At 51.5% G+C, this 20714-nt stretch overlaps 1 protein-coding gene across 3 annotated transcripts in view; it reads left to right on the plus strand.

The window, feature by feature from the left end:
- LOC138267622 (P2Y purinoceptor 4-like) overlaps positions 1 to 20714 on the plus strand; it is a 178489-nt gene that overhangs the window by 36183 nt on the left and 121592 nt on the right. The window contains exon 1 of one of the 3 annotated variants that reach the window (XM_069216709.1): positions 3012 to 3324. The exons of 1 other annotated variant lie outside the window; for it this stretch is intronic. The gene's annotated coding sequence lies outside the window, so the exon portion shown is untranslated. Of the gene's footprint in view, positions 1 to 3011; positions 3325 to 20714 lie in introns of those variants that run through there. One more of the 3 variants, XM_069216704.1, reaches the window with a different exon arrangement.

Here is a 20714-nt window from a genome sequence, read left to right on the forward strand (position 1 = left end):
ATCCAACCCAAACAAATCCACCCCAATCCAATTTACAACACTCCAGTACTAGCCACCTCACCCCAATCCACTCAAATCCACCCCACTTCAATCCAATCCACCCCATTATACTCCGGTCTAATACACCCCACTCCAGGACAATCCACCCCACTCCAGGACAATCCACACCACTCCAGTCCAAACTACCCCATCCAGTCCAATTCACCCCGCACAAATCAAACCCAGCCAAGTCCAATTCATCCGCTCAAATCTAACCTACTCCAGTCCAATCCACCCCACTCCAATCTAATCCACTCTAGTCTAATCCACCCCACTCCAATCCACCCCACTCCATTCCACCACAATTTAACCCACACAAATCCTCCCCAATCCAATTTACACCACTCCAATCCACCTCACCCCAAACCACTCCATTCCAGTCTATCACAATACACCGCACTCCAGCCCATTCCCCCTCACTCCAGTCCAATCTACCCCACTCCAGTCCAATCCACCATGCACCAATCAAACCCAGTCCAGATCACCCACTCCAATCCTACCCACTCCAATCCACCCCACCCCAATCTAATCCACCCCACTCCAATCCAACCCACGCCAGTCCAATCCACCCCACTCTAATCCAACCACAACCCCAATCCAATACATTACATCCCATTTCAATCCGCCCCATTCCAATTCAACCCACCACACTCCAGTCCAATCTAACACATTCCAATTCAACCTAGCCCACTCCAATCCAATCCAGCTCACTTCAATCCAATACACTGCAACCCAATCCACCCCACTACAATCCAAACCACCGAGCTCCAATCCATCCCACACCAAACCAATCTATCTTAATCAACCCTACTCCAGTCCAATCCAGTCCACCTTAATCCACCCCACGTCAATCCAATCCACCCCACTCCAATCCAATCCTCCCCACTCCAATCCAATCCACTCACTCCAATCCACCCGACTTCACTCCAGTCAAATCCACCACAATCCTCCCCACTCAAATCTAGTCCACTCCAATCCATTCTACCTCAATCCAATTCCACTCCAATCAAATCCACCCCACTCCAAAAAAACACCCCACTCCAACAAATCCACCACACTCCAATCCAACCAACCCAACTCCAATCCACCTCAAACCAATCCACCTGACACAATCCAATCCACCAACTCCAATCCACCCCACTCCAAATCACACCACTGCAATCCACCCCACCCCAATCCACCCCGCTCCAGTCCAATATACCTCACCAAATCCAATCCAGCCCACTCAAACCAATCAACCTCACTCCAATCCAATCCATTCCTGTCAACCCCACTCCAATCCATCTCACTCCAACCCACCCCATCTAATCTACCCCACTCAATCCAATCCACCCCACTCAATCCAATTCACCCCACTCCAATCCACCTCAATGCAATCCACCCACTCCAATCCAATAGACCCCACTCCAATCCACCTCAAGCCACTCTAATCCATCCCACTCCATCCGAATCCAATCTATCCAGCCCACACCACTCCAAACCAACCTACTTCCATACAATCCACCCCAATCCATTCAATCCCCCACTCCTGTCTACCCCACTCCAATCCACGCCACCCTAATCAACCTAACTTCACTCTAATCCAATCTATCCGTCCCTCACCACTCCAAACTTGTCCACCCACTCCAGTCCAATACAACCCACTCCCATACAATCCACCCACTGTATTCCAGTCCCCCCACTCCTGATCATCCCACTCCAATTAACCCCACCCACTCTAATCCACCCCACTCAAGTCCACACCACCCCACCGAAATGTCATCCAACCAACCCCATTTCAATCCACCCCTCTTTGATCCAGTCTGCCCCATCCAATCTGCACCAGTCCACTCCAATCCACCCCCACTCCATTCCAGTCCAATCTACTCCCATCTACCCTACTCTACCCCAATCCAATCCACCCCAGTTCAGTCCGCCCCACTCCGATCTACCCAGTCCACCCAACTCCAATCCAGCCCACCCCTCTCCAATCGAAATCACCCCACTCCAGGCTAATCTAACCCACCCAACCAATTTACCCCACTCCCAACCACCCCACTCCAATTCAATCCACCCCATCAAATCCACTCTTTTCAATTCACACTACTCAATCCTAATCCAATCTACCCCACTCTACTCCAATCTATCCCACTCTACAACACTGAACTCTACTTTCCTCTACTCAACTCTACGAAACTATACTCCCACTCCACTCAACGACACTCAACTCCAACAAATTCAATTTCTGACACTGTACTCCCCCCACTCCACGATACTCCGTGCCACTAACTTTTAACCATGCTGGGCAGCAGCCACACTGGTGTACAACAAGGCAAAACACATTGCCAATAGCTCTTGTCTAGGCGAGACCTATTGGCGTTGCCAATGGTTTTTCATAGGGCTTCATACCAAGCTGCTGTCATTTTTTGAAGCACTGTTGGAGGCAAGCGTTACTATTACGTTACCCTGTGTAAAAGTGCTGAAGTCATCGACTTCGGAAGGATGGAAATCCGAATCAGCTAAGTGTTTCCGAGGTGAAATAATTCGCACACAGACATGAAAGTCTTCCCAACACATCAGTGTCTTTCAGGTCTGTGCTTCCCACACTTACATTTATCCAGACCTTCTCTACTACCTTCTCTCCCTCCTCCCCACTTATCTCCCTGACGCTGCTTCCTCCATTCCCTTCTCCTCCTCTTTCAACGGCAAATCTATCTTCCCAACTCTCTTAAGTGCTTCATCCCGCCTGCTCCAACTTTTCTCCCGTTATTCCAGTCTCTTTCCCTACTCCTTGATTTACCCTACTGTTTCCCCATTCCGCCCTGCTACCCCCTCCCACTGCCCGCCCATGCTCCCAACCAATCCTCTTTCTACCCCAGTTTCCTTCTCCTAAAACCCTCCCATTTTTCCTCCTCCCCTCTCTGCCTCACTAGCCCTACACCCCCTCCCTCCCCTCTTTCTTCCTTTCCGTCTCCTCCTCCGCCCCCTCTTGTTCCCGGAGCCACTCTCCCCCGCTCTTCTTGTCCCGTGTTGCCTGCCCCCCGCCCCCCATGCTATCCCTCTGCTGGCTTGGGGGCGGGGGGAGGAGCCTCGCTGGCTCTTGTTTCTGGGCTGATCATGGCTGAAAGAGGACACCTCTCTGGGCTTTACATGTGATGAAGTTTGAGTCAGTTGGGCACACGCTCGGCCTTGTGTGTAAACACCCGGCCAGTCCCGGGGCTGCGGGCAGCCAAACACCCTGCGCATTCCCCACGGGGCCCTGGCTCTCCGGAGGTGGGCACTGCCTGACCCCCCTGCCTGGTCCTGGTAAGTTTCTCGAAGAGATCCCTCGTGCAGTGTGGCATGGTGGCATCCGCGCCTATTCACCATGCCCCTTCTCTTCTGCCCTCTGCCCGGTCTCAGCTTTCTGCCCTCATTGCGCTGACCTGTGCCTGTCCGTACCTCTGCCCTGTCCTTTGTGTATCTTCACTTTTCAGTGCCCTCAGCTCGTGCCCGCCCTCATACCTGTGTGCCCCCACTGTGCCCATCTCTTCCTGCCCTCTTTGTGCCCCTCTTTTCCTGCCCTCACCCGTCTGCCCTCACAGTGCCCCTCTCTTCCTGCCCTCACCTGTTTGCCCTCACTGTGCCCACCTCTGACTGGCGTCACCTGTGGCCTCGCCTCTGCATGCCCTCACTTGTGCCCTCGCTGTGCCCACTGTCCTCACCCGCCTGCTCTTACTGTGCCCACCTCTGTCTGCCCTCTGAGCTCACCTCTGCCTGACCTTGCCCCACCTATGTCCCTCACTTGTTTGCCTTCTCTCTGCCAACCTCTCTCTGCCCTCGCCCCAGCCCTAAGCTCTTCCTTCACCCACACTGGTATGGCTTATTTTCCTTCCTGTGCCATCACTCGGGCCTCGCCTGGCTCCCCTCACTGTGCCCACCTTGGGCTGCCCTCACCTGTCTGCGCTTGTCTGCCTGCACTGTGCCTCCTCTTAACTCCTCACCCCTGCCCTCTGCCTGTCCCAGTCACTTACTGTCCTCACCTCTGCTCCTGCTTCTGCCTGCCCTTCTCACCTTCCTGCCCTCACCGAGCCCTTCTCTTCTTGCACTCACCTGTCTCACCTCACTTGCAGCCCCCCTTCCTGTCCTCAGCTGTCCCTCAATGTGCCCCTCTCTCCCTGCCCTCGCCCGTCTGCCCTCACAGTGCCCGTCTCTTCCTGCCCTCACTCTGCCGGTCATCTCTCTGCTCTCAGTGAGTTTACCTCTTCGTGTACTCACCTTTATTTGACCTCAGCTGTCTGCCCTCACCTTTCCCAGCCTACGTACCTGTCCGACTCGGCCCACCCCTCACTAGCCCCACCTCTCTCCACACCTTCCTGCACCTCTGCGCTCACGTGTTTGTTGGTATCACCTCTGTCTGACCTTCTCCCCAGTGTGCCATCACCTCTTCCTGTCCTACTTACCTGCCTGCCCTCCCAGTGCCCTCCTCTGCCTCTCCTGCTAATGTGTGTGCCCTGGCTGTGCCCACCTCTGACTGCCCTCAGTGAGCCCACCCCTGCCTTACCCGAGGCCCTCCCTCGCCTCTGCCTCTCCTAGTCACCTGTCTGCCCTCACGATGCCCACGTCTGACTGTCCTCGCTTCTGCCCAGGCCTCTGCCCGCACCTCAGGCCAAGACTCTGCCTGTCCTCGTCACTGACTATCCTTCCACCTGCCCTCGCCTCTTCTACCACCTGTCTGCCCTCACGCTGTCCACCTCGGCTGGTCCTAGTCACAGCCTGCCCTCACCTGCCCCCTGACGCTTTCACCTCCGTCTGTCCTGACCTCTGCGAGCCCGCGCCTCTGTCTGCCCGGAAGTCATTCCTACAGTCTCCTCTCGTTCTGTCCACAGCTCTGTCTGACCGAAGCTTCGTACATATCCTACTGTCTGTCATCGCCCCTGCCTGTCATCTGCTTCGGTTCTCGCCTCCTGACGTCACATCCGTCTTTTCTCTGCTCTGCCCACCTATATTTCCTGCCGGCCCTCTCCTCTGTCTTCACCTCCATTTCTTTCAATCCTTTGTCCTTCCCCTTCTCTTTACACCTCACTCTATCCTTACCTTTCTGTTTACACCTCACTCTATCCTTAACCGTCTGTTTACACCTCACTCTGTCCTTACCCGTCTGTTTACACCTCACTCTATCCTTACCCGTCTGTTTACACCTCACTCTGTCCTTACCCGTCTGTTTACACCTCACTCTATCCTTACCTGTCTGTTCCCACCATCTCTTCTCTAGAGCCTCTGCTCTCATCTACTTTATCACCCTCTGCTGCCCTTAATCTCCTGTCCTCTCCTGCCTGTTTTCATTTCTGCCTGCTCTGTTTGCTCCTACCTATCACTATCCTCACTACTGTCCTCAAGTCCGTCCTTAGCTCTGTCCTCACCTTTCTGTTCTCTCCGCTGTCTTCAGCTCTAATCTCAGCTCTGTCCTCACCTCTGTCCTCTCCTCTGTCCTTAGATCTGTTCTCTCCTCTGTCCTTAGCTCTGTCCTAAGCTCTAATCTCACCTTTGTCCTTAGCTGTGTCCTTGGCTCTGTCCTGTGTGTTCTCACCTCTGTCCTTCTCACCTGTCTCCATCCTTACCCTGCACTGTCTGTCTCTTTCCCACTGTCTGTCTCCATTCCTACCCTCCACTGCCTATCTCCATCCCTACCCTCCACTGTCTGTCTCCATCCCACTGTCTGTCTCCATCCCTACCCTCCACTGCCTGTCTCCATCCCTACCCTCCACTGTCTGTCTCCATCCCACTGTCTGTCTCCACCCCTACCCTCCACTGTCTGTCTCCACCCCTACCCTCCACTGTCTGTCTCCATCCCTACCCTGCACTGTCTGTCTCTTTCCCACTGTCTGTCTCTTTCCCACTGTCTGTCTCCATCCCACTGCCTGTCTCCATCCCTACCCTCCACTGCCTGTCTCCATTCCTACCCTCCACTGTCTGTCTCCACCCCTACCCTCCACTGTCTGTCTCCACCCCTTCCCTCCACTGTCTGTCTCCACCCCTTCCCTCCACTGTCTGTCTCCACCCCTACCCTCCACTGTCTGTCTCCATCCCTACCCTCCACTGTCTGTCTCCATCCCACTGTCTGTCTCCACCCCTACCCTCCACTGTCTGTCTCCATCCCTACCCTCCACTGTCTGTCTCCATCCCACTGTCTGTCTCCACCCCTACCCTCCACTGTCTGTCTCCATCCCACTGTCTGTCTCCATCCCTACCCTCCACTGTCTCCACCCCTACCCTCCACTGTCTGTCTCCATCCCTACCCTCCACCGTCTGTCTCCTTCCCACTGTCTGTCTCCATCCCTACCCTCCACTGTCTGTCTCCATCCCTACCCTCCACTGTCTGTCTCCATCCCACTGTCTGTCTCCATCCCTACCCTCCACTGTCTGTCTCCATCCAACTGTCTGTCTCCACCCCTACCCTCCACTGTCTGTCTCCATCCCACTGTCTGTCTCCACCCCTACCCTCCACTGTCTGTCTCCATCCCACTGTCTGTCTCCATCCCTACCCTCCACTGTCTGTCTCCACCTCTACCCTCCACTGTCTGTCTCCATCCCTACCCTCCACTGTCTGTCTCCATCCCACTGTCTGTCTCCACCCCTATCCTCCACTGTCTATCTCCATCCCACTGTCTGTCTCCATCCCTACCCTCCACAGTCTGTCTCCATCCCTACACTCCACTGTCTGTCTCCACCCCTACCCTCCACTGTCTGTCTCCATCCCACTGTCTATCTCCACCCTTACCCTCCACTGTCTGTCTCCACTCCTTCCCTCCACTGTCTGTCTCCATCCCACTGTCTGTCTCCACCCCTACCCTCCACTGTCTGTCTCCATCCCACTGTCTGTCTCCACCTCTACCCTCCACTGTCTGTCTCCACCCCTACCCTCCACTGTCTGTCTCCATCCCACTGTCTGTCTCCATCCCTACCCTCCACTGTCTGTCTCCACCTCTACCCTCCACTGTCTGTCTCCATCCCTACCCTCCACTGTCTGTCTCCATCCCACTGTCTGTCTCCACCCCTATCCTCCACTGTCTATCTCCATCCCACTGTCTGTCTCCATCCCTACCCTCCACAGTCTGTCTCCACCCCTACACTCCACTGTCTGTCTCCACCCCTACCCTCCACTGTCTGTCTCCATCCCACTGTCTGTCTCCACCTCTACCCTCCACTGTCTGTCTCCACCCTTACCCTCCACTGTCTGTCTCCATCCCACTGTCTGTCTCCACCCCTATCCTCCACTGTCTATCTCCATCCCACTGTCTGTCTCCATCCCTACCCTCCACAGTCTGTCTCCACCCCTACACTCCACTGTCTGTCTCCACCCCTTCCCTCCACTGTCTGTCTCCATCCCACTGTCTGTCTCCACCCCTATCCTCCACTGTCTATCTCCATCCCACTGTCTGTCTCCATCCCTACCCTCCACAGTCTGTCTCCATCCCCACACTCCACTGTCTGTCTCCACCCCTACCCTCCACTGTCTGTCTCCATCCCACTGTCTATCTCCACCCTTACCCTCCACTGTCTGTCTCCACTCCTTCCCTCCACTGTCTGTCTCCATCCCACTGTCTGTCTCCACCCCTACCCTCCACTGTCTGTCTCCATCCCACTGTCTGTCTCCACCTCTACCCTCCACTGTCTGTCTCCACCTCTACCCTCCACTGTCTGTCTCCATCCCTACCCTCCACTGTCTGTCTCCATCCCTACACTCCACTGTCTGTCTCCACCCCTACCCTCCACTGTCTGTCTCCACCCTTACCCTCCACTGTCTGTCTCCACCCCTTCCCTCCACTGTCTGTCTCCATCCCACTGTCTGTCTCCACCCCTACCCTCCACTGTCTGTCTCTATCCCACTGTCTGTGTCCACCCCTACCCTCCACTGTCTGTCTCCACCCCTACCCTCCACTGTCTGTCTCCATCCCACTGTCTGTCTCCACCCCTACCCTCCACTGTCTGTCTCCACCCCTACCCTCACTGTCTGTCTCCACCCCACTGTCTGTGTCATCCCTACCCTCCACTGTCTGTCTCCATCCCACTGTCTGTCTCCACCTCTACCCTCCACTGTCTGTCTCCACCCCTACCCTCCACTGTCTGTCTCCATCCCACTGTCTGTCTCCATCCCTACCCTCCACTGTCTGTCTCCACCTCTATCCTCCACTGTCTGTCTCCATCCCTACCCTCCACTGTCTGTCTCCATCCCACTGTCTGTCTCCACCCCTATCCTCCACTGTCTATCTCCATCCCACTGTCTGTCTCCATCCCTACCCTCCACAGTCTGTCTCCATCCCTACACTCCACTGTCTGTCTCCACCCCTACCCTCCACTGTCTGTCTCCATCCCACTGTCTGTCTCCACCTCTACCCTCCACTGTCTGTCTCCACCCCTACCCTCCACTGTCTGTCTCTATCCCGCTGTCTGTGTCATCCCTCCCGCTGTCTGTGTCATCCCTCCCCTCCACTGTCTGTCGTCACTGCTGTGTAGAAGATGCATTATATCGGGGGTACAGCAGCTGCGTGAGCTTTACCTTGGCAGCAGTGGATAATGCCCCCCCCCCCCTCTCTGACCTTGTGTACATCGACACGTGTTGGGGTGAAGTGTGCACTAGTGAGTGGACCAGGCTGAGGGATGAGGGGTCCGTCCCTGGTAACAATAGTAACCCGTTTCTGCAGCAAACCCGGCGCACTGACGCGCGCACCGCACAGACTGCAGACCCGGGCGACAGTTCCACAGTCTGCTTATAGCGAGGGTCTCACAACGTCCCGCCCGGTCTCCGAAGTTTACAAACTCCAGGCCGCTCTTTTGATGGCTCCCGTGAAAAGGACCAATGTCACAGAGCTCGTTAGCAACTGTAGTCGTTTTTATTTATTTTAACAAAGAGATGAGTAAGAGAGTCTCATCCGGTGCGCATTTGGTAGTTATGTCATCCGAGAAAACCATCAGCATCACATAGGGAGTTAGACATGATGTCTTCCAAATCCGAACCGGATGAGACTGTATTACTCATCTCTTCGTAAAAAAACAATGACTGCAGCTGCTAAGGAGCTCTGTGATATTGTTTTGATGGCAACCGTGAAAAATAACCCCACATTTGTAAACTTCAGTCACTGGATCACCTCACTGGATGGGAAGTTGTCAGTCAGTTGATTCGCTTGTAACAACCAGAGCTTGGTGTGTTATTATTTAACTTTGTCTTTCTAGTCTGTACAATCTGTACACAGTTTACATGTCAATAGATTCGGAGTGCTCCACTCGATTGTCACTACATCACCTTTGTATTCTGATTCGTACAATGTCTGGGGCTGCAGAAGCTTTGTATTCTGATAGGTGCGCTGTCTGGGGCTACAGTAGCTCTGTATTCTGATTGGTGCACTGTCTGGGGGTGCAGTAGCTTTGTATTGATTGGTACACTGTCTAGGGCTGCAGTAGCTCTGTACTGTGATTGGTTCACTGGGGCTGCAGTAGCTCTTTATTCTGATAGATTCACTGTCTGGGGCTGCAGTAGCTTTGTATTGATTGGTGCACTGTCTGGGGCTGCAGAAGCTCTGTATTCTGATTGGTGCACTGGGGCTGCATTAGCTCTTTATTCTGATTGGTGCACTGTCTGGGGCTGCAGTACATCTGTATTCTGATTGGTGCACTGTCTGGGGCTGCAGTAGCTTTGTATTGATTGGTGCACTGTATGGGGCTGCAGTAGCTATGTATTCTGATTGGTGCACTGTCTGGGGGTGAAGTAGCTTTGTATTGATTGGTGCACTGTCTGGGGCTGCAGAAGCTCTGTATTTTGATTGGTACACCGGGGCTGCAGTAGCTCTTTATTCTGATTGGTGCACTGTCTGGGGCTGCAGTACCTCTGTATTCTGATTGGTGCACTGTCTGGGGCTGCAGTACCTCTGTATTCTGATTGGTGCACTGTCTGCTTCTGCAGTAGCTCTGTATTCTTATTGGTGCACTCTCTGGGGCTTCAGTCGCTTTGTGTTGATTGGTGTACTGTATCTCTGTATTCTGATTGGTGCACTGTCTGGGGCTACAGTAGCTCTGTATTCTGATTGGAACACTGTCTGGGGCACTGTCTGGGGCTGCAGTAGCTCTGTATTCTGATTGGTGCACTGTCTGGGGCTGCAGTAGCTCTGTATTCTGATTGGTGCACTGTCTGGGGCCTCAGTAGCTCTGTATTGATTGGTACACTATCTGGGGCTGCAATAGCTCTGTACTGTGATTGGTACACTGGAGCTGCAGTAGCTCTTTATTCTGATAGGTTCACTGTCTGGGGCTGCAGTAGCTTTGTATTAATTGGTGCACTGTCTGGAGCCGCAGAAGCTCTGTATTTTGATTGGTAAACTGGGGCTGCAGTAGCTCTTTATTCTGATTGGTGCACTGTCGTGGCCTGCAGTACCTCTGTATTCTTGATTGGTGCACTGTCTGGTGCTGAAGTAGCTCTGTATTCTGATTGGTACACTGTCTGGGGCTGCAGTAGCTTTGTATTGATTGGTGCACTGTCTGGGGCTGCAGTACCTGTATTCTGATTGGCACACCGTCTGGGTCTGCAGTAGCTCTATATGGTGCGCTGTTTGTGGCTGCAGTAGCTCTGTAATCTGATTGGTGCACTGTCTGGGGCTGCAGTAGCTTTGTATTGATTAGTGGACTGTCTAGGGCTGCAGTAGCTCTGTATTGTGATTGGTACACTGGGACTACAGTAGCTCTTTATTTTGATTGGTGCACTGTCCGAGGGTGCAGTAGCTTTGTATTGATTGGTGCGCTGTCTGGGACTGCAGCAGTTCTGTATTCTGATTGGTGCACTGTCTGGGGCTGCAGTATCTCTTTGTTCTGATTTGTGCACTGTCTGAGGCTGCAGTAGATTTGTATTGATTGGTGCACTGTCCGGGGCTGCAGTAGCTTTGTATTCTGATTGGTGCACTGTCTGGGGCTGCAGTAGCTCTGTATTCTGATTGGTGCACTGTCTGGGGCTGCAGTAGCTTTGTATTGATTGGTGCACTGTCTGGGGCTGCAGAAGCTCTGTATTTTGATTGCTACACCGGGGCTGCAGTAGCTCTTTATTCTTATTGGTGCACTGTCTGGGGCTGCATTAGCTCTGTATTCTGATTGGTGCACTGGCTGGGGCTGCAGTAGCTTTGTATTGATTGGTGCACTGTCTGGGGCTGCAGTATCTCTTTGTTCTGATTTGTGCACTGTCTGAGGCTGCAGTAGATTTGTATTGATTGGTGCACTGTCCGGGGCTGCAGTAGCTTTGTATTCTGATTGGTGCACTGTCTGGGGCTGCAGTAGCTCTGTATTCTGATTGGTGCACTGTCTGGGGCTGCAGTAGCTTTGTATTGATTGGTGCACTGTCTGGGGCTGCAGAAGCTCTGTATTTTGATTGCTACACCGGGGCTGCAGTAGCTCTTTATTCTTATTGGTGCACTGTCTGGGGCTGCATTAGCTCTGTATTCTGATTGGTGCACTGGCTGGGGCTGCAGTAGCTTTGTATTGATTGGTGCACTGTCTGGGGCTGCATAAGCTCTGTATTTTGATTGCTACACCGGGGCTGCAGTAGCTCTTTATTCTTATTGGTGCACTGTCTGGGGCTGCAGTAGCTCTGTATTCTGATTGGTGCACGGTCTGGGGCTGCAGTAGCTTTGTATTGATTTGTGCACTGTCTGGGGCTGCAGTAGCTTTGTATTGATTGGTGCGCTGTCTGGGGCTGCAGTAGCTTTGTATTCTGATTGGTGCACTGTCTGGGGCTGCAGTAGCTCTGTATTCTGATTGGTGCACTGTCTGGGGCTGCAGTAGCTCTGTATTCTGATTGGTGCACTGTCGGGGGCTACAGAAGCTCTTTATTTTGATTGCTACACCGGGGCTGCAGTAGCTTTGTATTCTGATTGGTGCACTGTCTGGGGCTGCAGTAGCTTTGTATTCTGATTGGTGCACTGTCTGAGGCTGCAGTAGCTCTGTATTCTGATTGGTGCACTGTCTGGTGCTGAAGTAACTCTGTATTCTGATTGGTGCACTGTCTGGGCTGCAGTAGCTTTGTATTGATTGGTGCACTGTCCGGGCTGCATTAGCTTTGTATTCTGATTGGTGCACTGTCTGGGGCTGCATTAGCTCTTTATTCTGATTGGTGCACTGTCTGGGGCTGCAGTACCTCTGTATTCTGATTGGTGCACTGTCTGGTGCTGAAGTAGCTCTGTATTCTAATTGGTGCACTGTCTGGTGCTGAAGTAACTCTGTATTCTGATTGGTGCACTGTCTGGGCTGCAGTAGCTTTGTATTGATTGGTGCACTGTCTGTGGCTGCAGTAGCTTTGCATTGATTGGTGCGCTGTCTGGGGCTGCAGTAGCTTTGTATTCTGATTGGTGCACTGTCTGGGGCTGCAGTAGCTCCGTATTCTGATTGGTGCACTGTCTGGGGCTGCAGTAGCTCTGTATTCTGATTGGTGCACTGTCTGGGGCTGCAGTAGCTTTGTATTGATTGGTGCACTGTTGGGGGCTACAGAAGCTCTGTATTTTGATTGCTACACCGGGGCTGCAGTAGCTCTTTATTCTAACTGGTGCACTGTCTGGTGCTGAAGTAGCTCTGTATTCTGATTGGTGCACTGTCTGAGGCTGCAGTAGCTTTGTATTGATTGGTGCACTGTCTGGGGCTGCAGAATCGGTGTATCTTGATTGGTACACTTGGGCTGCAGTAACTCTGTATTCTGATTGGTGCACTGTCTGGAGCTGCAGTAGCTTTGTATTGATTGGTGCACTGTCTGGGGCTGCAGTACCTCTGTATTCTGATTGGTGCACTGGGGCTGCATTAGCTCTTTATTCTGATTGGTGCACTGTCTGGGGCTGCAGTACCTCTGTATTCTGATTGGTGCACTGTCTGGTGCTGAAGTAGCTCTGTATTCTAATTGGTGCACTGTCTGGTGCTGAAGTAACTCTGTATTCTGATTGGTGCACTGTCTGGGCTGCAGTACCTTTGAATTGATTGGTGCACTGTCTGGGGCTGCAGTAACTCTATTCTGATTGGTGCACTGTCTGGGGCTGCAGTACCTCTATTCTGATTGGCGCACTGTCTGGGGCTGCAGTAGCTCTATATGGTGCGCTGTCTGGAGCTGCAGTAGCTCTGTATTGTGATTGGTGCACTGGGGCTGCAGTAGCTCTTTATTTTGATTGGTGCACTGTCTGGGGCTGCAGTAGCTTTGCATTGATTGGTGTGCTGTCTGGGACTGCAGTAGTTCTGTATTCTGATTGGTGCACTCTCTGGGGCTGCAGTATCTCTTTGTTCTGAGTTGTGCACTGTCTGAGGCTTCAGTAGATTTGTATTGATTGGTGCACTGTCCGGGGCTGCAGTAGCCTTGTATTCTGATTGGTGCACTGTCTGGGGCTGCAGTAGCTTTGTATTCTGATTGGTGCACTGTCTGGGGCTGCAGTAGCTCTGTATTCTGATTGGTGCACTGTCTGGGGCTGCAGTAGCTCTGTATTCTGATTGGTGCACTGTCTGGGGCTGCATTAGCTTTGTATTGATTGGTGCACTCTCTGAGGCTGCAGAAGCTCTGTATTTTGATTGCTACACCGGGGCTGCAGTAGCTCTTTATTCTTATTGTTGCACTGTCTGGGGCTGCAGTAGCTTGGTATTGATTGATGCACTGTCTGGGGCTGCAGTAGCTCTGTATTGTCATTGGTACACTGGGGCTGCATTAGCTCTTTATTCTGATTGGTGCACTGTCTGGGGCTGCAGTAGCTTTGTATTGATTGGTGCACTCTCCTGGGCTGCAGTAGCTTTGTATTCTGATTGGTGCGCTGTCTGGGGCTGCAGTAGCTCTGTATTCTGATTGGTGCACTGTCTGGGGCTGCAGTAGCTTTGTATTGATTGGTGCACTATCTCGGGCTACAGAAGCTCAGAATTTTGATTGCTACACCGGGGCTGCAGTAGCTCTTTATTCTGATTGGTGCACTGTCTGGTGCTGAAGTAGCTCTGTATTCTGATTGGTGCACTGTCTGAGGCTGCAGTAGCTTTGTATTGATTGGTGCATTGTCTGGGGCTGCAGAAGCTCTGTATCTTGATTGGTACACTCGGGTTGCAGTAACTCTGTATTCTGATTGGTGCACTGTCTGGAGCTGCAGTAGCTTTGTATTGATTGGTGCACTGTCTGGAGCTTCAGTACCTCTGTATTCTGATTGGTGCACTGGGGCTGCATTAGCTCTTTATTATGATTGGTGCACTGTCTGGGGCTGCAGTATCTTTGTATTCTGATTGGTGCACTGTCTGGTGCTGAAGTAGCTCTGTATTCTAATTGGTGCACTGTCTGGTGCTGAAGTAGCTCTGTATTCTGATTGGTGCACTGTTTGGGCTGCAGTAGCTTTGTATTGATTGGTGCACTGTCTGGGGCTGCAGTACCTCTATTCTGATTGGCGCACTGTCTGGGGCTGCAGTAGCTTTATATTGATTAGTGCACTGTCTAGGGCTGCAGTAGCTCTGTATTGTGATTGATACACTGAGACTACAGTAGCTCTTTATTTTGATTTGTGCACTGTCCGAGGGTGCAGTAGCTTTGTATTGATTGGTGCGCTGCCTGGGGCTGCAGTAGCTTTGTATTGATTGGTGCACTGTCTGGGGCTGCAGTACCTCTGTATTCTGATTGGTGCACTGGGGCTGCATTAGCTCTTTATTCTGATTGGTGCACTGTCTGGGGCTGCAGTACCTCTGTATTCTGATTGGTGCACTGTCTGGTGCTGAAGTAGCTCTGTATTCTAATTGGTGCACTGTCTGGTGCTGAAGTAACTCTGTATTCTGATTGGTGCACTGTCTGGCCTGCAGTAGCTTTGTATTGATTGGTGCACTGTCTGGGGCTGCAGTAACTCTATTCTGATTGGTGCACTGTCTGGGGCTGCAGTACCTCTATTCTGATAGGCGCACTGTCTGGGGCTGCAGTAGCTCTATATGGTGCGCTGTCTGGAGCTGCAGTAGCTCTGTATTGTGATTGGTGCACTGGGGCTGCAGTAGCTCTTTATTTTGATTGGTGCACTGTCTGGGGCTGCAGTAGCTTTGTATTGATTGGTGTGCTGTCTGGGACTGCAGTAGTTCTGTATTCTGATTGGTGCACTGTCTGAGGCTGCAGTATCTTTTTGTTCTGATTTGTGCACTGTCTGAGGCTGCAGTAGATTTGTATTGATTGGTGCACTGTCCGGGGCTGCAGTAGCTTTGTATTCTGATTGGTGCACTGTCTGGGGCTGCAGTAACTTTATTCTGATTGGTGCACTGTCTGGGGCTGCAGTAACTCTATTCTCATTGGTGCACTGTCTGGGGCTGCAGTACCTCTATTCTGATTGGCGCACTGTCTGGGGCTGCAGTAGCTCTATATGGTGCGCTGTCTGGAGCTGCAGTAGCTCTGTATTGTGATTGGTGCACTGGGGCTGCAGTAGCTCTTTATTTTGATTGGTGCACTGTCTGGGGCTGCAGTAGCATTGTATTGATTGGTTTGCTGTCTGGGACTGCAGTAGATCTGTATTCTGATTGGTGCACTGTCTGGGGCTGCAGTATCTCTTTATTCTGATTTGTGCACTGTCTGGGGCTGCAGTAGATTTGTATTGATTGGTGCACTGTCCGGGGCTGCAGTAGCTTTGTATTCTGATTGGTGCACTGTCTGGGGCTGAAGTAGCTCTGTATTCTTATTGGTGCACTGTCTGGGGCTGCAGTAGCTTGGTATTGATCGATGCACTGTCTGGGGCTGCAGTAGCTCTGTATTGTCATTGGTACACTGGGGCTGCATTAGCTCTTTATTCTGATTGGTGCACTGTCTGGGGCTGCAGTAGCTTTGTATTGATTGGTGCACTCTCTCGGGCTGCAGTAGCTTTGTATTCTGATTGGTGCGCTGTCTGGGGCTGCAGTAGCTCTGTATTCTGATTGGTGCACTGTCTGGGGCTGCAGTAGCTTTGTATTGATTGGTGCACTATCTCGGGCTACAGAAGCTCTGTATTTTGATTGCTACACCGGGGCTGCAGTAGCTCTTTATTCTGATTGGTGCACTGTCTGGTGCTGAAGTAGCTCTGTATTCTGATTGGTGCATTGTCTGAGGCTGCAGTAGCTTTGTATTGATTGGTGCATTGTCTGGGGCTGCAGAAGCTCTGTATCTTGATTGGTACACTCGGGTTGCAGTAACTCTGTATTCTGATTGGTGCACTGTCTGGAGCTGCAGTAGCTTTGTATTGATTGGTGCACTGTCTGGAGCTTCAGTACCTCTGTATTCTGATTGGTGCACTGGGGTTGCATTAGCTCTTTATTATGATTGGTGCACTGTCTGGGGCTGCAGTATCTTTGTATTCTGATTGGTGCACTGTCTGGTGCTGAAGTAGCTCTGTATTCTAATTGGTGCACTGTCTGGTGCTGAAGTAGCTCTGTATTCTGATTGGTGCACTGTTTGGGCTGCAGTAGCTTTGTATTGATTGGTGCACTGTCTGGGGCTGCAGTACCTCTATTCTGATTGGCGCACTGTCTGGGGCTGCAGTAGCTTTATATTGATTAGTGCACTGTCTAGGGCTGCAGTAGCTCTGTATTGTGATTGATACACTGAGACTACAGTAGCTCTTTATTTTGATTGGTGCACTGTCCGAGGGTGCAGTAGCTTTGTATTGATTGGTGCGCTGTCTGGGGCTGCAGTAGCTTTGTATTGATTGGTGCACTGTCTGGGGCTGCAGTACCTCTGTATTCTGATTGGTGCACTGGGGCTGCATTAGCTCTTTATTCTGATTGGTGCACTGTCTGGGGCTGCAGTACCTCTGTATTCTGATTGGTGCACTGTCTGGTGCTGAAGTAGCTCTGTATTCTAATTGGTGCACTGTCTGGTGCTGAAGTAACTCTGTATTCTGATTGGTGCACTGTCTGGCCTGCAGTAGCTTTGTATTGATTGGTGCACTGTCTGGGGCTGCAGTAACTCTATTCTGATTGGTGCACTGTCTGGGGCTGCAGTACCTCTATTCTGATAGGCGCACTGTCTGGGGCTGCAGTAGCTCTATATGGTGCGCTGTCTGGAGCTGCAGTAGCTCTGTATTGTGATTGGTGCACTGGGGCTGCAGTAGCTCTTTATTTTGATTGGTGCACTGTCTGGGGCTGCAGTAGCTTTGTATTGATTGGTGTGCTGTCTGGGACTGCAGTAGTTCTGTATTCTGATTGGTGCACTGTCTGGGGCTGCAGTATCTTTTTGTTCTGATTTGTGCACTGTCTGAGGCTGCAGTAGATTTGTATTGATTGGTGCACTGTCCGGGGCTGCAGTAGCTTTGTATTCTGATTGGTGCACTGTCTGGGGCTGCAGTAACTCTATTCTGATTGGTGCACTGTCTGGGGCTGCAGTAACTCTATTCTCATTGGTGCACTGTCTGGGGCTGCAGTACCTCTATTCTGATTGGCGCACTGTCTGGGGCTGCAGTAACTCTATATGGTGCGCTGTCTGGAGCTGCAGTAGCTCTGTATTGTGATTGGTGCACTGGGGCTGCAGTAGCTCTTTATTTTGATTGGTGCACTGTCTGGGGCTGCAGTAGCATTGTATTGATTGGTGTGCTGTCTGGGACTGCAGTAGATCTGTATTCTGATTGGTGCACTGTCTGGGGCTGCAGTATCTCTTTGTTCTGATTTGTGCACTGTCTGAGGCTGCAGTAGATTTGTATTGATTGGTGCACTGTCCGGGGCTGCAGTAGCTTTGTATTATGATTGGTGCACTGTCTGGGGCTGAAGTAGCTCTGTATTCTAATTGGTGCACTGTCTGGTGCTGAAGTAACTCTGTATTCTGATTGGTGCACGTCTGCGGCTGTAGTAGCTTTGTAATGATTTGTGCACTGTCTGGGGCTGCAGTAGCTCTGTATTTTGATTGGTACACTGGGGCTGCAGTATCTCTTTATTCTAATTGGTACACTGTCTGGGGCTGCAGTACCTCTGTATTCTGATTGGTGCTCTGTCTGCTGCTGCAGTAGCTCAGTATTCTGATTGCAGCATTTGTCTGGGGCTGAAGTAGCTTAGTATTCTAATTGGTGCACTGTCTGGTGCTGAAGTAGCTCTGTATTCTAATTGGTGCACTGTCTGGTGCTGAAGTAACTCTGTATTCTGATTGGTGCACTGTCTGGGCTGCAGTAGCTTTGTATTGATTGGTGCACTGTCTGGGGCTGCAGTAACTCTATTCTGATTGGTGCACTGTCTGGGGCTGCAGTACCTCTATTCTGATTGGCGCACTGTCTGGGGCTGCAGTAGCTCTATATGGTGCGCTGTCTGGAGCTGCAGTAGCTCTGTATTGTGATTGGTGCACTGGGGCTGCAGTAGCTCTTTATTTTGATTGGTGCACTGTCTGGGGCTGCAGTAGCTTTGCATTGATTGGTGTGCTGTCTGGGACTGCAGTAGTTCTGTATTCTGATTGGTGCACTCTCTGGGGCTGCAGTATCTCTTTGTTCTGAGTTGTGCACTGTCTGAGGCTTCAGTAGATTTGTATTGATTGGTGCACTGTCCGGGGCTGCAGTAGCCTTGTATTCTGATTGGTGCAATGTCTGGGGCTGCAGTAGCTTTGTATTCTGATTGGTGCACTGTCTGGGGCTGCAGTAGCTCTGTATTCTGATTGGTGCACTGTCTGGGGCTGCAGTAGCTCTGTATTCTGATTGGTGCACTGTCTGGGGCTGCATTAGCTTTGTATTGATTGGTGCACTCTCTGAGGCTGCAGAAGCTCTGTATTTTGATTGCTACACCGGGGCTGCAGTAGCTCTTTATTCTTATTGGTGCACTGTCTGGGGCTGCAGTAGCTTTGTATTGATTGATGCACTGTCTGGGGCTGCAGTAGCTCTGTATTGTCATTAGTACACTGGGGCTGCATTAGCTCTTTATTCTGATTGGTGCACTGTCTGGGGCTGCAGTAGCTTTGTATTGATTGGTGCACTCTCTAGGGCTGCAGTAGCTTTGTATTCTGATTGGTGCGCTGTCTGGGGCTGCAGTAGCTCTGTATTCTCATTGGTGCACTATCTCGGGCTACAGAAGCTCTGTATTTTGATTGCTACACCGGGGCTGCAGTAGCTCTTTATTCTGATTGGTGCACTGTCTGGTGCTGAAGTAGCTCTGTATTCTGATTGGTGCACTGTCTGAGGCTGCAGTAGCTTTGTATTGATTGGTGCATTGTCTGGGGCTGCAGAAGCTCTGTATCTTGATTGGTACACTCGGGTTGCAGTAACTCTGTATTCTGATTGGTGCACTGTCTGGAGCTGCAGTAGCTTTGTATTGATTGGTGCACTGTCTGGAGCTTCAGTACCTCTGTATTCTGATTGGTGCACTGGGGCTGCATTAGCTCTTTATTATGATTGGTGCACTGTCTGGGGCTGCAGTATCTTTGTATTCTGATTGGTGCACTGTCTGGTGCTGAAGTAGCTCTGTATTCTAATTGGTGCACTGTCTGGTGCTGAAGTAGCTCTGTATTCTGATTGGTGCACTGTTTGGGCTGCAGTAGCTTTGTATTGATTGGTGCACTGTCTGGGGCTGCAGTACCTCTATTCTGATTGGCGCACTGTCTGGGGCTGCAGTAGCTTTATATTGATTAGTGCACTGTCTAGGGCTGCAGTAGCTCTGTATTGTGATTGATACACTGAGACTACAGTAGCTCTTTATTTTGATTTGTGCACTGTCCGAGGGTGCAGTAGCTTTGTATTGATTGGTGCGCTGCCTGGGGCTGCAGTAGCTTTGTATTGATTGGTGCACTGTCTGGGGCTGCAGTACCTCTGTATTCTGATTGGTGCACTGGGGCTGCATTAGCTCTTTATTCTGATTGGTGCACTGTCTGGGGCTGCAGTACCTCTGTATTCTGATTGGTGCACTGTCTGGTGCTGAAGTAGCTCTGTATTCTAATTGGTGCACTGTCTGGTGCTGAAGTAACTCTGTATTCTGATTGGTGCACTGTCTGGCCTGCAGTAGCTTTGTATTGATTGGTGCACTGTCTGGGGCTGCAGTAACTCTATTCTGATTGGTGCACTGTCTGGGGCTGCAGTACCTCTATTCTGATAGGCGCACTGTCTGGGGCTGCAGTAGCTCTATATGGTGCGCTGTCTGGAGCTGCAGTAGCTCTGTATTGTGATTGGTGCACTGGGGCTGCAGTAGCTCTTTATTTTGATTGGTGCACTGTCTGGGGCTGCAGTAGCTTTGTATTGATTGGTGTGCTGTCTGGGACTGCAGTAGTTCTGTATTCTGATTGGTGCACTGTCTGAGGCTGCAGTATCTTTTTGTTCTGATTTGTGCACTGTCTGAGGCTGCAGTAGATTTGTATTGATTGGTGCACTGTCCGGGGCTGCAGTAGCTTTGTATTCTGATTGGTGCACTGTCTGGGGCTGCAGTAACTCTATTCTGATTGGTGCACTGTCTGGGGCTGCAGTAACTCTATTCTCATTGGTGCACTGTCTGGGGCTGCAGTACCTCTATTCTGATTGGCGCACTGTCTGGGGCTGCAGTAGCTCTATATGGTGCGCTGTCTGGAGCTGCAGTAGCTCTGTATTGTGATTGGTGCACTGGGGCTGCAGTAGCTCTTTATTTTGATTGGTGCACTGTCTGGGGCTGCAGTAGCATTGTATTGATTGGTGTGCTGTCTGGGACTCCAGTAGATCTGTATTCTGATTGGTGCACTGTCTGGGGCTGCAGTATCTCTTTGTTCTGATTTGTGCACTGTCTGAGGCTGCAGTAGATTTGTA

Source organism: Pleurodeles waltl, chromosome 12, assembly GCF_031143425.1.
Source record: "Pleurodeles waltl isolate 20211129_DDA chromosome 12, aPleWal1.hap1.20221129, whole genome shotgun sequence".
NCBI classification, from domain to species: Eukaryota; Metazoa; Chordata; class Amphibia; order Caudata; family Salamandridae; genus Pleurodeles; species Pleurodeles waltl.